The sequence below is a fragment of the Neopsephotus bourkii genome, unplaced genomic scaffold, assembly GCF_033783945.1.
Source record: "Neopsephotus bourkii isolate Nb327-2 ecotype Australia unplaced genomic scaffold, CSIRO-AGI_Nbou_v1 NB_1770, whole genome shotgun sequence".
Classification (NCBI taxonomy): domain Eukaryota; kingdom Metazoa; phylum Chordata; class Aves; order Psittaciformes; family Psittacidae; genus Neopsephotus; species Neopsephotus bourkii.
In genome coordinates this window covers 947,727-964,769 of record NW_026902244.1, presented here as the reverse complement: position 1 = coordinate 964,769, position 17,043 = coordinate 947,727, and the positions used below count along the sequence as shown (strand labels likewise).

The 17,043-nt window shown below is 38.9% G+C and overlaps 1 protein-coding gene across 9 annotated transcripts in view; it reads right to left on the bottom strand.

Moving 5' to 3' along the window:
* Positions 1-17,043, bottom strand: part of CREBBP (CREB binding protein) — a 96,912-nt gene that overhangs the window by 60,338 nt on the left and 19,531 nt on the right. The window lies entirely within an intron of this gene.

Here is a 17,043-nt window from a genome sequence, read left to right as displayed (position 1 = left end):
TGCAAGTCTTGAAATGTTAAATCCTATTTTCCCCTTCCTTTGACCTCTTCAGCCCTTCCATGTACAACCCAGTGGTTTTCCATGGTCCTGGTCTTTTCACTCTCCTTACCAGCAGGGATTCAGGAGGACTATTCCTGTGGCTGGAAGAGGAAATGTGCACATCAGTTTGCCGGTATAACAGCCTCATCATAAGGAATTGCTCAGTGGTTGTTTTTTCATGCATACAAGAATCGGGCTGTATGACCAGTTGATGAAGCACTGGTTAAGATCACTGAATTACGTCAGGGCAGAGTCCAATAAACACAGTTTGACTGTGCCTTGTCCTCTTTGTCAGTGTACTTTGTACACTTGGGTTTCAGACAGCTGGCCCAACCACATTCAAAGTAGCTTTATGTTAGGAAATACTCCCTTAACCTGCATCCTGCCAAGTGGCTGTTGCCAGATTCAGGCCTTTTTTCCATTGTACAAACTGTTAAATCTTGACAGAAAAACCTGACCCACTACATACACGTTAAAAAAAACCAGCAGCTGTTCCTTGTCAGTGTAAGAGGTTATCAGATATGTGCCATCTTCCACTGTAAAGCTGAATAATTCAAACAGCATTTAAGTCCAAAAACCGCATTGCTTAACAGCATCAAAACCTAAGTAGTAAAGACTGCTTTTACAGAAAAGTACAGCTACCATCACACTGCACAAATATTAACAACTATATTTTCTGTATTTCTGTAGGACTGTATGTTAAGGTTTTATTATTATTATTTTGGCAGCTTTTCTCTGAGGAATTAATAGTGAAGTATTTAATAAACTTACCCACTCAGCCCACTATTTCAGACAAAGTATGAGAAAGGATCATACGACACCTACAGCTACTCATTAATATTATGATGGTGTATCAGACTAACAGTGAAGAAAATTTCTGAAACTAAAAGTGAGATTCTGAGAAAGCAGCTTATGAGTACTTAAACCTTTCAGAGGCCAGAAACAGGAACATTAGCTGTTTGGCTCTTATTCCATTTCCACTTTTGTCTAAATCCTCAACTACAAACTTCATTCATTTGTAAACACGATCTAGAAGTGCAGCACAGGCTGCGATCAGCCCAGCTAGGGAGCAGTTCTGTGGAAAAGGACCTCAGGGTCCCAGTGGACAACGAATTCTATATGAGTGAACAGTATACAGCTGCAGCAAAGGGTTATATCAACAGAGGCACTTCCAGCAGATATAAAGATGTCATTATCACACTCAATGCTTGTCAGGCCACACCTTGAGTACTGTGTTCCGTTTGGGTCCTTGCTAAACAAGAAAAGATTTGGACATGCTGGAGAGGGTCCAGAGAATTGCCACGGAGATGATCCAAGGGCTGGGAAGCCATGTGAGAAAAGGCTGAGAGAGATGGGCTTGCTCAGCTTAGAGAAAAAAAAAGGCTCAGGGGAGATCTGATCACCAGGAGAGATGGAAAAGACCCAGTGCAGGCAACAAAGTTGCCCACCACCGACTTGTTCAGTTTGTGCAAGGTAACATTCTAAGCCTCTGGCAGAATCTTAAAACACAGCTGAATTTTCACAAAGTGGAAAATTTTCTTTAGGCAGTGAGGATGTTAGGCAAACTTTACACCAAATTTAAGTTCTTGCTCCAAAAGAAACAGAGAGGTTTTCTTCATCTCATTTCATTCTCAAGAAAGATTAACATTTTTATTACAGGAAAAATGTTTTAAAATACATTTTTTAGGAAAAATATTACAAATATTTCTGACTCAAAAGATAAAGAACAGGAAATTTCATTTTAAGTTTGTTACACCTCTAAGCCACTAGAACATCCCAAAAGCATCAGCAAACTGCAATACTAACAGGTTTATCATATTAAAATAATTCCTTTTCAATAGATCTTGTTGTTAAACATATCACAACTCAGTACAACAACAAAGCAACCTGTCAAGCCTTCCAAACGGAGTGCTTAATATGATGATGATAATTTCTCCTCTTCTAGGTGATCATTAACACATACCTGATTGAAATTTTAAGAAATGCCTTGCTATTCTTTGAAACCAAGCCAGAAGCAGAGCAGCTTCCATTTGAAACATTGTGTTTTTTTAAACCTGCTATCTGCCACATGGTGTTCCAATTCTGAAGCTGTTCTTCAATCAACTAAAGGAACCTAAGACTGAAGAGTAATACCAGTCTACAACTTTTAAAAAAGCAGGTATTTTGATAACACTGTAAAACATTAGATAAGCCCTTTAACTGACACTTTATTTTTTTTGTGTAAATTATGGCCACTGAAACAAACTGCTAAAGACTTCTTTTGAAGTCCATCTTAAAAAAATAAATCTGTAAGATCTTTCTTATGTGGCAGTCCCTGAAGTAAATATGGAGACAAAAGTCAGGTGGGACCATACACAAGATGAGTTTCATAAAGCTCAGAGATGTTCACAGTTTCAGGTTTGCTAAGCTCAGTTGAGCCTCAGAGGACTTGAACTTACTAACAGAACTGTGATTTCTAGAGACTAGAAGTGCACACCACAACGCAAGAATTGCTCTAATGAGCTCTTATCTATTTGTAATAGTTTTCAACCAAGCCTGGGATCAACAAGTAATTTTAGTGGCAGAACAACCTGCTGACAAACAGCATTAAGATCAACAGCCTTTCAGTTACTAGCAACCTGAAGAGCAGCTCAACACTTACTCCAGCAGCAAGCACCTTCAGCAAACAGCCAGCAGCAAAGCAAAGCATTGCCAGCACCTCACCAGTGTGAAGGCAGAACATAGGAGATGGAAGAAAAGCAAAAATGGGGCAAAACCCCATTTCAAGATAGAAAGATATCCTACTGTGTAAGGCATTAGTTGGCATTTCTTGGTTAATCTGAGCACCGAGACAGGTGACCTTCCTCGGAACTTCATCTAAACCACTGCTAATTGAAATCTCAAAAAACAACTGGCAAAATATAATCAGATGATCAAGCCTGCACATAGTAAAGATTTTACACTGCTTATTCATTCTGCAAACTGAAACCAGCAGCTCTGAACCAAGCGACTCAGAAGGCTCAAATGCTTCTGCCTCTTCCCCCAGTTCTTTTCCGATCTGAAATGAGGGGGCAGATACTCAGAAGACCTTTGTTTTTGTATTTAAGTCATTAAAGATGACAAACCAACACGAACACGGGAGTCAGCAATCTGGTAAGAATGGTCTTTTCATGCAGGACTCTGAGCCAACACAAAAATTTGTGTGCTACCTAAAGTTTTTTAAAGTTACTTTCCTGGAGGGAACAAAATCAAAAAGCTATCCAGTGTGAGTTGTTTCTTTTTTCACCTGCAACAAATGGGCATGGATGTGTGTATCACAGGACCACTCAAGATTCAACCTATTAGCATGGTAGCTGGTGCACTTCCCTCACAATAGAAGCAGAAAGCTCTCTGAAAACCTGGGTTACATTGCACTTCACTCCCATTTAGTACTAAGCTTAAAAATGTTCCTTCCCCTGTTGCCTTCTCTTCCTTTCTCCATCAGTTCGTTCAACTGTCAGTTGATCTCCTTTCTCAAACACCATTTTCTGTAGGCCATGTTCTCTGATGTCTATCCCGGATAGCTCCTTTCACCCCTCCTCATCCTCTGGCAACTCACATTTTATCCTCGTGTTTCTGTGTCACAATTTTGTGTAACTCCTGCTTCTTGCCTGGTTCTTTCTGCTCACAACTGCAATGACTTCTGATAGAGTAAAGCAGACATTTTCACAAGCCAGGTGTTCTCTATGCAGCTGTTAATCAGTTGTGATGGGGAAGATGCAGAGGTGCTATAAACCACCCTAGCACAGAACTGCAAGTCAAGGCTAGAAGCACCTGAAGAAGCAGCAGCACGGTTAATGCAGGAAACCAGCTTAAATACATTATTTCTACTCTAAAATAGTTCTTCTCAGAAACAGAATACTACTACTCTCCTTTAATGGAAAAGACATTTAATTTAATAATTCTGCTATCCCAGAAAGACAAGCAGATTCTGTTCCCTTTTATATCACTATGGCAACTCACTAAGATACTGGAATCTATTATTGAGAGTGGAGAGGAAATAGGGTATTTCACTATACTCTTACCAGCCAAGGAACGCAGAAACTTCCAAGCTGAAAAAAGAAAACCAAACCTTTGTTTAGCTGACTTGGACTACACAAGTTTTGAGCAGCAGGTGTGGGAGGTACTTCTCTTTGGTTTCTTTTTTGGTTATTTTCAGAACAGCAATTCAATTTCCTCTAGCACCTAGAGCTTCACAGGTATTACAGATCAAGTCTGTAATCAAATTTATATACCTCATCCGACGGCTCAACTTCAGGTTGTTGGGACTGAAATAAGAAGTTCACCATCTAATTTAAAAGATACCTTAGGACCAGATTGGACCTTTATACTATACCACTTCTTCTATTTTTAAAAACTTACCCTTTTCCTCCCTTCTTTATCACTGCTGACATACCACAGAACTTCCTCTAGCTGAACATCAAGGAGCTTTTCTCTTTGTACACGAAGCATCTAAGCCATAAATAAATCCTGTCCTTTCCTCCTACTCTTAAGCTTTTATTAACTGTCCCTTCACCTTTACCACTACAGCCATTTATCTCACTCAGTTACTTCATTACCACATATTCCTCTGATGCTCCCAAGACATGCAACTAATACAACATGCTGCAAAACCCATTCACTGTTACAAGCACTCAATTTCCTATTCACAACCCCTTTTTCAGCTTTCCTGCCAATATACTGTCATAAACCACAGAATTGTACACACTTCTGCTCCTTCCTACCCATTTTCCTTTGGGCAACTATGCTCTCCTCTGGCTGCCCCAACCCACCTTTCTCCAGGGTTTCCAAACTTAATAAAAGGGACTGGCAGGACAGACTGAGCTCACTATCAGTTTTCCTGCAAGAAAGAAGGCATCCCCATTGCAGGCACATGCCAAGAAGCAGCACCCACCTCTGACAACACTCCCAGTTTTGTATCTTGTACCACCCACTGCCTACACAGAGTTAATGTTAATTTTCTTTTTTTGTTAGTTGGTCCAGACAGACTAGTCCAGGGGAAGAAAACCAAACTCAAAACCCCCTCCTTAAGTTAAGTGTTGATTTTTGTTAAGTTTTGAAGCACTGACTCTTCTGTACAAATATAGAAGGTTATTACGGCCAGTATTTAAAACCAAAACAAACAAAAAAAATACCACCAAATTTGGACCAGCCTGAGAGAAGCAAAACCACTGAAAGGTTGATAGGAGAATCAAAGAACTCAAAGCAGCACGGATTCAGCAGAAAATAAGCCTGGCTGAAGTAATCTGATTATGACCCAATTCTGTAAACTAAAAATAGTTACCATTAATATTCAGTTTGGTACCTACTAGATTTTTAACTAGAAAACAGTCCTAGAAAGAAAGGAAGCAAGCTAGACAGCTTGGCTGGACTTTGAAAGCTGTGAATCTGCAAAGTGCTTCAACAGCCCTGAGCTCTCAGTATGACAACAGGAGGTCTGAAAAGAAAACTGGGTAAGCATGCAGTGACTTCTTTATGTGTTTGGCTTGATGTGAAAGCTACTGCAATGACAACAATCATGCTGTATTAGCTCATAAACAGTATGTAAAAATAACAGGATTCAGAAAAGCCTCAAGGATTATTAAAAGTACTAAAATGCATGGCTGCAACAGAATCTAATTGCAATCATACCCTAATTTATTTAGCTTACTATTTAAGCTTATTAATTTGTGTATCTTATTAAGGTAAGGATTGAAGTGAACCTAAAGTACCAATTTGGTGAATTGGAAGGTGATAACAGGAATATTTCCTATTTAGCAAAGACATATCAACAGGGAAGAGCTGAAGCTCTACAGCTTCAAAGCAAAAATTAGAAAAAAATGTAAGTGACCAAATATCACTGAAATTCTGAAGATTAAGGCAATCTTTTATCTAAATAGTGTGTGTTTTTACTCATCAACAGGAATTAATTCACAAAAGCTGTAAGACCTATAATCAGAGGTATTGTGTCTGACTTTATCACTGTCATTTTTTTATGCGTAATTCTTTATTAAATGGAACCTAATAATTGAAAGGGAATTACAAGTTCCCTTCTGCTTGTCTATATATAGAAAGGTTGAGAAAAAGTTACCCCAGGAAGTAAAAATCATTTAAGACTCTGACCAAGCTGCCAAGACCATTAAACAAACCCACAGACAAGTATCAAAGTCTAGGAAAGCAGCGGTGCAGAACAGAAACCCCAAAACTGCATCAAAACACTGTATCTTCCTTGGCACCACAGAACTGTCCTAGACAGAACATGGCTTAGTGTAACTTCAGATGACTGCTCTTCTAATGACACAAGATCAAGACAAGGTGGACTGCAAGAGACAATTTCATTCACTCAATCCAGCAGCAATTAAGCTGCCTCTACAGACTGACAGTGATTGCAGTAAAGTTGTTAGCTGGATAACCTAAGGAAACTGGGCTTAAGCAATAGTGCTGTGACTATTGCGTCGCATCTCCTCCCCCTTCCTCCAATCAGCTAAATCACTTTGTAAATCACTGGTCAATTTTACCCATTTTTGTTAAAGGTCTCACAGATAATTAGGTTCCTAAGTAGAGAGATGGACAGGTAGATTATGACACTCGGATTAACACCTCCATGTAGAAAAGGCACAAAGACCTCTGCTATTCCCCACCATGTTTAGCTGAGGGTAGTGTATCCAGAGCTCTCAAAGAGACACTGTTATGGCGAGTTTACTCCTGTCAGCACCTCAGAAAGATTATCTGAGGACATGGGAGCAAACTGAAAGTATGATAAGGAATGGTTTAGAAGACCCCTGGGGAGGGGTGCTGTGAAGAGCTACAGCCTCTACCGTGCAGCGTGAGGATACACAACCAATCTACTAGGTATGCCACTCTCAGATCCATCTTGGCAACAGAAAAATAGGAAGGTCAGACCATTTCCCCCCCCACTAAACTGTTCCCATGTCTCTGAATCTGACAAGATAGTTACAAGAGGAAGACAAAGACAGCCTTTTCAGGGAGCCACTGCTACCCTTACATTCTTCTGGACTTGTCTATGTACGAAAGCTAAAATCAATTTAATTGTAAGACCCAGATTTACACTTTGAGCTATTTCAGAGAACAGAAAATGCATGTCATAATTAAGGAAAAGAGAGAGAGCAGAGACATCTTAGATATGATCTCTTATGATAAAAGGGCAGGTCTTCACAAACTAATAGTAGTGTTGAAGAGCTGCGTATATGAGAGCTTGCCTGTTCAGTATAGACTGCTCTAGTAAGACGCATCTGTCACTCACTACTGCTTTCTTCTAAATCCCTCGTACTTGCGAAGAACCTTCCCTCCTTCCTCCTGTTGTATTGCTGAAATAACCCAGTGTGAAATAACATGCTAAATACCAAGAAGACAATAACTATTTCACCCTTCAAAAGCTACCTGTGAACAATGATTCAGTTTTTGAATGCCTGAGCTGCAACTTTAGGGTTATACCATAATCAATAGCCCTTGGTTGTCAGAGCAACTGTACATAAATAATCCAGCCCTTCCAGAGCAGCTGCAACTCAGCATCTGACATGCTTCATTCAAAATCCCCTATTACATTACCGACACATTAGGGATATTTTTCCTCTCTCTACTTTTTAAGAGCAAGCTGGTATGAAATGGAAATTCTGCACTTCCCACTATGACCCACAGATCCAAGAAGTATCCTTTGGGCTCAGCATGAATAGAATGATTTGGTATACAGACATAGGTATACTGCTCCTGCCTCCAAGTCAGCACTGTCACAAGTCACCACAGGACTGAGATGATTCAGAACCTCTTCTGTACTTGCTGCCACCAAGCCACTTCAGTCCCTTGCACCCTTTACTTTCCTCTTTTATGGGCCTCACCAAAACCAGTCACTTAATACTCCATTATCAGACTAAGCCTTCATATCCCCTGTCATCAAATTACTACACCTACTTGAAATCCAGGCCTTCAACATGCAACTTGGTTAACAAGCTCAGCATTTTGTCTCCCTTCTCTCTTCCCATTAACTTAAATGATTTTGCTACCAAGAAGTGTGTCACCTTGCTTGGCTTAAATAATTTCTACTTTTTTATCTTTCTTATCTTTTGCTTAAGACAAGGAAACAAAGCAGCCGGGTGTCTCAGAAGTTATCAAATAAAGTATACAAAGCACTGTGAATGTAAGAGTGTATCTGCACTAAGTAATGGGAGAACATCAGAAATTCAGACTGTCAGACAATTCACTTGGTTTTAATACTGTTAGTAAGCAACAGTGAAGAGGACAGAACTCCTTTCAGAAGGCTTCTTTCTGCTTCCCAGAGTGGTAACTCCAGGAGAGATAGAGACTAATGCTCTGCCATCTGCACTGCTTCACCACTGGTTCCCAAAGAGTTTAACACACCCAAGTTCCAGAGCTGCTATGACCTAGCATCAACTACTTGGAATTAATACTCTCCTCAGTCCCTGTATGCTACTGCCATGACTCTACTCAGCCACTTTGCTTGCACACTCAGTACAAAAGATCTGCTTTCCAGGCAGGCACATGCTGAGGACTTTGCACTTTGGACTTTTACCTCCCTCTGGTATGAAACATGAATCTCTGACACAAAGCAAGGTCCACCTAACTGATTAAGGCCCTCCAAGAAGTGTAAAAGAGAGGTCCACTAGGAATTTACATTCATGTGTGAAGTGGGAAAGACAGGCTTTCTTTACTATGCTGGCACCAACCTGTATCTGTTTACTGACCAAAAAGAAAAAAAAACCCTCTACTAATTACTACTTCATCCTATAGTAACATGTTCCAGAAGAAAGTCTCCATGGTGCCTGGGATGTATATGCCAGGAGGACAGATGGAGAAGCAAGGAAAAGATTAATCACTTTATGGCAGAAAGCCAGTGGTGTTACCAAATTAAAAAAATTAACTCCGTTTCAGTGCAGGCCCAGTGGCAGTACTGTTACCTCAGCTGAGGTGACTGCTCATCTAAACTAATCTGCAGATTTGGGGGTCTGACAAAAACACTCATTAAAAATACTTACTTTTGAAGTCAATAACAAGAATGCCTTAAAAAAAAATAAAAGAAAAAAAAAATCAAGAATCAGTTTGAGAATTAAATCATGACCTGGCAAGCAGCATTCAGAAGAAGCGTGACTTGTGCTGAAGTCTCCACTCCCCCGCCTAAGCTAACTGCTCCAATAAAAGGCTACTGCAACAGAATCATGAAGCATTTAGAGAGTCTTGCTCTTCAGTAGTAAACACAGTCAAACTACTCAAATGCCAGGAACAATTGTAACTTACTTCATGCTTTATTAGAGGATGAGAGATTTGGTAAAGCTAGAAATAACATTTCAAAAATCCCTTGAAGAGGAGACCAGGTGTTTTATTACCACTTGTAATAAGATTTGAAATTCTCTTCCAAGCATTTCACAGAGGTCGAAGACAAATTTAGGGCAACAAGACCACTTTAAAAGTGTACAAATGTTTCTGCATAATTACTGAAATACAAAAGGCGGAATTTTGTGGCAAAGTGCTCCTTACAAATGACTGGATATATAAAGAACAAACTTTTAATACACTTAACTAGAAATTAAACTTTTCCAGAAGAAAAAAAAAAAAAAAATCAATCACATGCTTGCACTGTGAATATGCCTTAGGAAAGAAAATGTCTCCAAAATTCTGCACAAGCCTGAGCACTGATACAACCAAATATACTACAGGAAGAATCAAAGTAATTTCTGCACTGAGCAGTACTTACAAAGCAAAAACAAAGCTCAGGCAGCTTACTTTGTAACAAGTGTCACCTCTGCAAATAAAAACATCAAAGCTGTAATGGATAATTAGCCACAATTGATCAAGGCATTCCAATTGCTTCAAGAACTTTAATGAGTGCCAAGCAGAAAAAGTCGTTTTCTCAAGATAAACAGGACATATTCTTACTGCATAAGGATAGAAAATTAACAAGAACCGCTAAATTAACTAAAGATGCTTCAAAGGTTTGTTTCATCCAAAAAATATAGTTTGGACACAAACAGTTAATTCAACAGCACTTACAAAGAGGATTTTGAAAAACTGAAATTCAGTTAAGGAACACCTCTACAGATTGCATATTTACAGCGCAAAGTCTTTATGAGTTACTTCTAAAAGCAGAATCTGTCTGTATTAAAACACATCAGTACACATACAGTGTGTACCAATGTGACATCAAACCAGAATTTTCTAATTCTAACAGATTTCTAACTCTAATTTTGAGTTAAGATTTAAGTTGATCTCAACTCAAATATCCCTGTCCTCCCCTAATTCCTCTACTTCATCATCATCAAGCTAAATGCAGGTTTCTAAACCAACAGCAAATCTCAACACAAAGTTAATGCTTCTTCCATTATTTTCTGTATCACAGATATTAGCCTTTTGAAATGTACCCAACAGGTCACAGAAGAATTTACAGATGTGGCTACCAGCACCTCAGCAGTTCTGAAGTCCCTACAGTTTGCTAGAGACAGACAAAAAAAAAAAAAAAAAAAGGAGAGTTCAACACTCTTCAAAAAAAACGAGTATTATTTGGAATAAACTGTTTCAGTAAGAAAAACAGTAGCACTATTTAAGAGATTCTTTCCCATTTATCTCACAGAAGCTGGCCAAAGACACATTACCAGGTAGTCTGTGTAACAGCCTACAGAGAGGTGTAGAAAAGGCATTAGTAGTTCTACAGACTAACAGCAACAGGAAAGGTGTCCCAAAAACATAATGAAAAGAGGTTTTCTATTTTCCTTCTTTACAGTATGTACTTCCTAGACAGACATGAGCCCTAAGGGAAAAGTGGACATGCTGAAGGGAGAGACTGTGCTTCTGAGAATTAATTATTCTTTTTCTACCCAGAGCTGGGGGGGGTGGAGGTATCTTTCAAACAGACAAGAAACAAATTTACACCACAGGTTACATTAAATACATTAAAAGGATAAAAAAAAAAAAATAATCAATAGAGTTCAGTCCAAACAACCACTTAGCACAAATATCATAGCCTGACATTAACAGTAACTAAGGAGAAACAGAACTATAAATAATTTACACACTGTTGAAATAATACTCAAATAACTCTTAAGAGCCAAATATGTTTATTTTGAAATACACTGACTCCAACAGTTACCGTGAAACCTCCAGTCTTTCTGTAGAAACATGCTCTCATGGAATAACAATTCACATGAGCCTACCAGGAGACTTCTCAAGAGGTTTTTAAACAAGGCAAACTCTGATGGTTGTCTTTAAACACATGCTTAAAATTGAACAGTGTGAACAAAGGCCTGTCCATACATGCCTCTCACCGAAAGCAGCCTGCACACAGCACTGTTCAGGAACTTATTTTAACGCAAGATACCCAATATCAGACAAATGAAACAAACACAGCTTATTCCAAGAACAAAACATCATCTTCCACTGATGGTGTTCCAACACTCTTCCATTTCCACAGGAGCACAGAATCACAGAATACTGGACTGGAAGGGACCTCAAGGATCCTCTGGACCAACTTTTTTTGACAAAGCATGACCTAGATTAGATGCCCCAGTGCCCTGTCCAGCTGAATCTTAGAAGTGTCCAACATCAGGGAGTGCACCACTTCCCTCGGGAGATTATTCCAATGGCTGGTTGTTCTCACAGTGAAAAATCTTTTCTCGTGTCCAGACAGAATCTCCCCAAGAGTACTTTGTGCCCATCACCCCTTGTTTTTCCCACATGACTCCTTGTGAAAAAGAAGTCTCCATCTTCTTTGCAGCCACCCTTAAATACTGGAACATGGTGATCAGGTCTCCCGATTTTTTTTTTGCTCTTGGCTGAACAAACCCAGTTCTCTTAGCCTTTCCTCAAAGGGCTGCCCAGTCCTTTGATCATCTTTGTCGCCCTTCTCTGGACTCTTTCCAGACTGTCCACAGAGATCCTCCTTATTGTAAAGGTAGCACTTAATTTAGTCCATTCGCCAAAAATTTCAAAGGGCACTTGTTTTTTGTCTGTTTTCTAATATCCCCTTAAAAAAATTGAATACCCTACAGACAGAACAGCATAATGCTGCAGTCACCCTGAAAACTCAAAACCTTTTCACCCCAAAACAGCAGCACCTCCCAGAGACTGCTAAAGAATCTATTTACTACTCTCTTCTAAAAGTCTATTTCAGACAGGTCCTTTTGGCAAGGATGTTCCTATATTTAATGTGCTGTAATTTCATTATGATTCATTCTAAAACAAAGGCACTACTGAATCCCTTTTATAGCACAGTACGCTGCTTATTTGCCAAACCTAAAGCAGATTCATACGCACACATACCAAAGAACATGACTATCACTTTGGGGCTTGAGCATTTTCAGAGCTTGTAAGTACTAACATTTCCGGATGCTACTCAGGTAGTTTTTGTAGCATCAGGAGTTCAAAAATCATCTGCAGTCCTCATTCATGGAAATCTCAATTCTACAAAATATTTCTGGCCTTAGAATTAAAGCCATTGCTGCAATTACTTATAAGCAGTTAAGACACAAATAAATAAGCTCAGTGTGCCACTTTCCTCCCCAGTTTTTCTGGAATAAATACTCTTCACTGTAGCAGCAAGATGGACAAAGCTGCAGCAGTCAAACTGTCTATATATGCTACACAAATGGATTTAGCCTTCCAACCGACCAGTTATTTCCTCTGAATAATCACAGGAAGAAAGGAATATTTTAATTTTCTGCCATTCCTTGTCCTCAGCCATGCAAAGTTAAGTAGCAGTTGTGTAAAAATTCAGTATTTTTTTAATGAGATGTGGGGAAAACTGTATCAAAACATCCCTTCTCATTTAAAAGTTAATCTTTAAATACAGGTGAAAACTAGCCTACCCACTACAAGGCTGACTTGGCCATGCCCTGCGTAGCCTCCTGTATTGAAACTTCAACCCCTAGCTAAGTGAGGAGATTTCAAAATCCCAAAATACAACTTTTAAATGTAAAGTTGGTTTTTGTCCGAGAGTAAAAGGTGTCCCATTTGTACTTCAACAAAGTGGTTTTCACTTGTGGAAGCCACAGAAAAAGAACAGCCTCCTCTCACTGCTCTTCCACTCCAGATCCATTTCTTAGGCAGGTTGACACAATGCCATAAATAATTTTCTGATTTCCTGCATTGCCTTTTTTCTAAGGAAACAGGCAACCAGCATTTAGTTTTCAGACCATAATACCGGCTGCTTTGACACATTCCTGCATATAATTCCAATTATAGGATTCCCAGAATAATTACAGCTCACTGTCAAGTATAAACATTATCTTTTAAGTAAGGAGGTTTTGAGGCCTGCTGAAAGATTTTGTCATCAGAAATGCTTCTGTGATATAGTATCTATGGGCATGATTGCAGTCTATTAAGAAAATTACTACGACAAAGACACTTCCTTCTAGCTGAAGTAATCAGGTATTTCATAACAGACCAACATTTAAATTGGCAGGTGTTCCTCCCTCCCAGCATCTGATCTATTTTTTACCCGTATATTAAAAGAAACAAACTACAAACAGCAGCAGGAAGGTATGTGAAAACAGTCTAAACACCCAAAAGAAATAATTTCAGTCACATCTATTAGTTAAGAACTGGAAAATGTTATCATTTTAATAAACCTTCTGAAACAACAATGGAAATCTTGCTTTTAATCTGTGGCTTCCAAAAGAACTGGTGGATCTGTTAGTCTCATTTCCAAAAGCATCCTTCAGATAAACTACTTAGAAATAAACCCCACCCCAAACACAAACATCGAAGAAGACAGAAACCAGTATTATTTAGTGTGAGTGACAAAATCCTTAACCTTTGTGTCATGTGACCACAGTAGATGATCACAGCACAATTCTAGTCTGAAAAGTCACCATAAACATTTTTGACAGCTGAATGGCAAGCCAATGCCAACTAACAGAAACAGGCTTTTTGATGCCTGAGTTGGAAGCAAGAGGGGAAACCACACTGTGGTCTGCCCCCATGAAGGCTGTCTGTTCTGTTTCTTGTAGTATTTACCTTGCAGGAGTAGAGCCAAACTGAACCTAGATACCTGCTTAAGCGTATGCAGAAGATAGCAGCCAAGTGACTATCACTTCAAAGATCTTCAGTGATATTGCATAACTGCAAATGAAATGTAACTCGTGTACTAGAAATAAGAAACAACTCAATTTCAGGTGCCATGAGTAACAGTTGTGGTAAGAGAGCTTTTCAAGTCACCAGATCTCTTCTACAGATCAGAGTAAACTCATCTGTGGAGCACCACTTTCCAAGGTCATGTTTCAAAACAAAACTGTGTTACAGATACTGTAATTTTACTACGAGTCAGTGTGTTTTGCTGTTATGTGTTTCTATATATTGAGATCCTTCTTCTGTTTGTATTATTATAAAAGCACATATGTCTCTTCTCAGTAAAAATGCTGTTTTGTCAATAGTTATTCAACAGAGAACCAAGCAAACATGGTCAAGTAGGTAACATTTGTTAAGAGTCCCCTGCAACTGGGAAGCGGCATTTTTTGGAATACGATTCGGACTGGCTACTTGTGTTTGCCAGAGACACGGTCTGCTAGGAGACAGCTTGGCAGCCCAGGACAGACAACTCAGGGGATGACAAGCATATTAACTGCAAGTCATGTAAGAACAATTCAGACGGATTCAGACAGATTGGGAGTCACCAGAGAAACAAACAGCACCAGCAGTTTGCTAAAACACACAGAACTGCAAAGGAATGAGAACATCTTCAGATGACTTAATTCACATGCAGCAAGCGTAGCTAAACCTGGTACTTTGCAGTATCAACTGGGTGAGCCCTTAAAATAACTAGCATAATTTTTTTCTCATCACAAGTTTTCCTTACTACATATTCCAGTCAAGTTAACATAACTACATACACAATTTCAGTCTTGTATAGGAATTCTTGCTCTTTAATGCAGTTATCTTATTAAGTTTCCTGAAGATAAATATCCAACACCAAAAAAACACTAAGGGAAACAACAACAGGGAGCAAAACTGTGCAAAGTGCTTATCAGAGGCACATGTAGTATATATGTATACACCTGACCTAGAAACAACTTTTACAGCTGAGTAATAAACAAAATGAGACAACTGGTTATTCTCCTGGTAGAAAAAAAAAAGGAAAAAAAAGTTTTTACTGTTTTCTGAAGTTCACTTCTACTAAGAGCTCCTCCTCTTCCTCAGTATAAAAACTTCTCCTACTGCAATATGCACCGTCATGTGACTTTTTTAACTAAAACAACGTAAAAACATGCACTATTCCAATAAATTAGGACAAGACAGTTAAGAGAAAACACTGTTCTGAGCTCGCATGCAAAAATCCAGCATAACGGACCTGACTTTGCACACTTAGTGGTTATTAATCTATTACTATTTTTATATCAATCCTGCTACTGGTGATATTTGCCTCTAGTATTTTCCTTCAGAGTTTTCAAAATATGCAGAATGTAATTACTTAAAATCTACAATCTTAAAAGATATTTTCCAAAAAAGACCAAACAACCCAAAACCAAAACAGAACAAAAAATACCAAAACCAACAAAATGTTGTAATCCTTGTAATTAGGTACGAAAAAAAACAACCACTTTCTCCTCATTTCTGTGAAGATTTAGACTAAGACCTGGCCAAACAGCTCCACTATTTAGTGGGGCATATAGAGCCCAATAACATGTTTGATTAAACTGCACATTTCAGAAAGAAAACTAACCTTTAGGTAGGTTTACTAGTTCTATAGAGAAAAACACTCTGAAAGGAATCCCCTGCCAACTGCAGTTTCATTGCCACCTAAGAGCAATGGCTTCTGCCAATAATTAGTCACAAACAGCTACGGGATTCCTCCTGTAGTTTCTCTTGTAGCATTTCCTGCTACTGGGTACCAGCAGCTCCTTACTAAAGTGATACAGCTCTGAAGTTACTGAGGAAAAGGCGATTCCTTTTACAGAACTGTAGAAGGAGGCATTACAACTTGGAAACACATGGAAAACACTCAGAAGTTCTACTCATCTCAATGGGACTGCACTACTTCTTAAGGGAAAGAACGAAAGTACCAATTAAGTGAATCACTGCCCAAAACTCTCAACAAAGTGCAAAACAGAAGCATAAGAACTGTACAAAATAAATAGGAATGTCCCAAATTTCTCCTCTTATTTTCCACAAGCTTTGATAGCAGTTATCAGCCTGAGGGGAATGCATCTCAGCAAGAAACTATATAATATCTGATCTCCAGAAACACAACTTCAAGGTCTTGCCAGCCACAATGAACTATTTGAAGGCTTTGTCTCACTCATCTGAAAAAGCGACTGTGACAGCAACAGGAGAGTATTAAGGCACAGAGTACGCTTGCAATGATGTGCTTGCTGACTTCTATGGAAGCAACAGACCATCTGCTTAGCTTTGCTACAATTTAACATGTTCTGTAACAATCTTAACTCGGATTTTAAAAGATTTTCTAGATGGTCTGAACATGTTTTCTGGACTTAATGGATTTCACAAAAAAGTGTGGCACAACACAAGAAGACGATCTCGTTACTACTGCAAATTACTGTGACAAAATGATCTGCTCCTCTACACCTGCCAAGTGAGGACTGTTCAAAGAAGAAACCTGCTCTTTTAAGAAGATACCTTAAAGAACTTCAAACCTAATCAAATAAAAACCATCCTTGTAGCGTCATCCAAGAAAACACAGCCACAATACCAGAGTTATAAGCAAAACTGTTACAGGAAAGGAGTCGTAGTGAGGAGAGGAGAAGTATGTACAGTAGTAAAAAAGAGAAGTTTACTCAGAGGTTTCAAGATGATCTCAGACAAAAACACCACAAAGCAGGTGCTCTAAATAAATATGAATATGCAGATTGCAAAGTCATGGCCAAGGAATAATTCAAATCCTTGATACAGTAAATAGCTGTAGCTTTAATTCATAAAACCTCCTCAGGGACGGCACTACTACCCATTTCCAAAAACATTGTAGGCTATCAAGAACACGCCATACACTCCCAAGAAAACACGACTAGGACTTTAATAGGTATTGTCTAA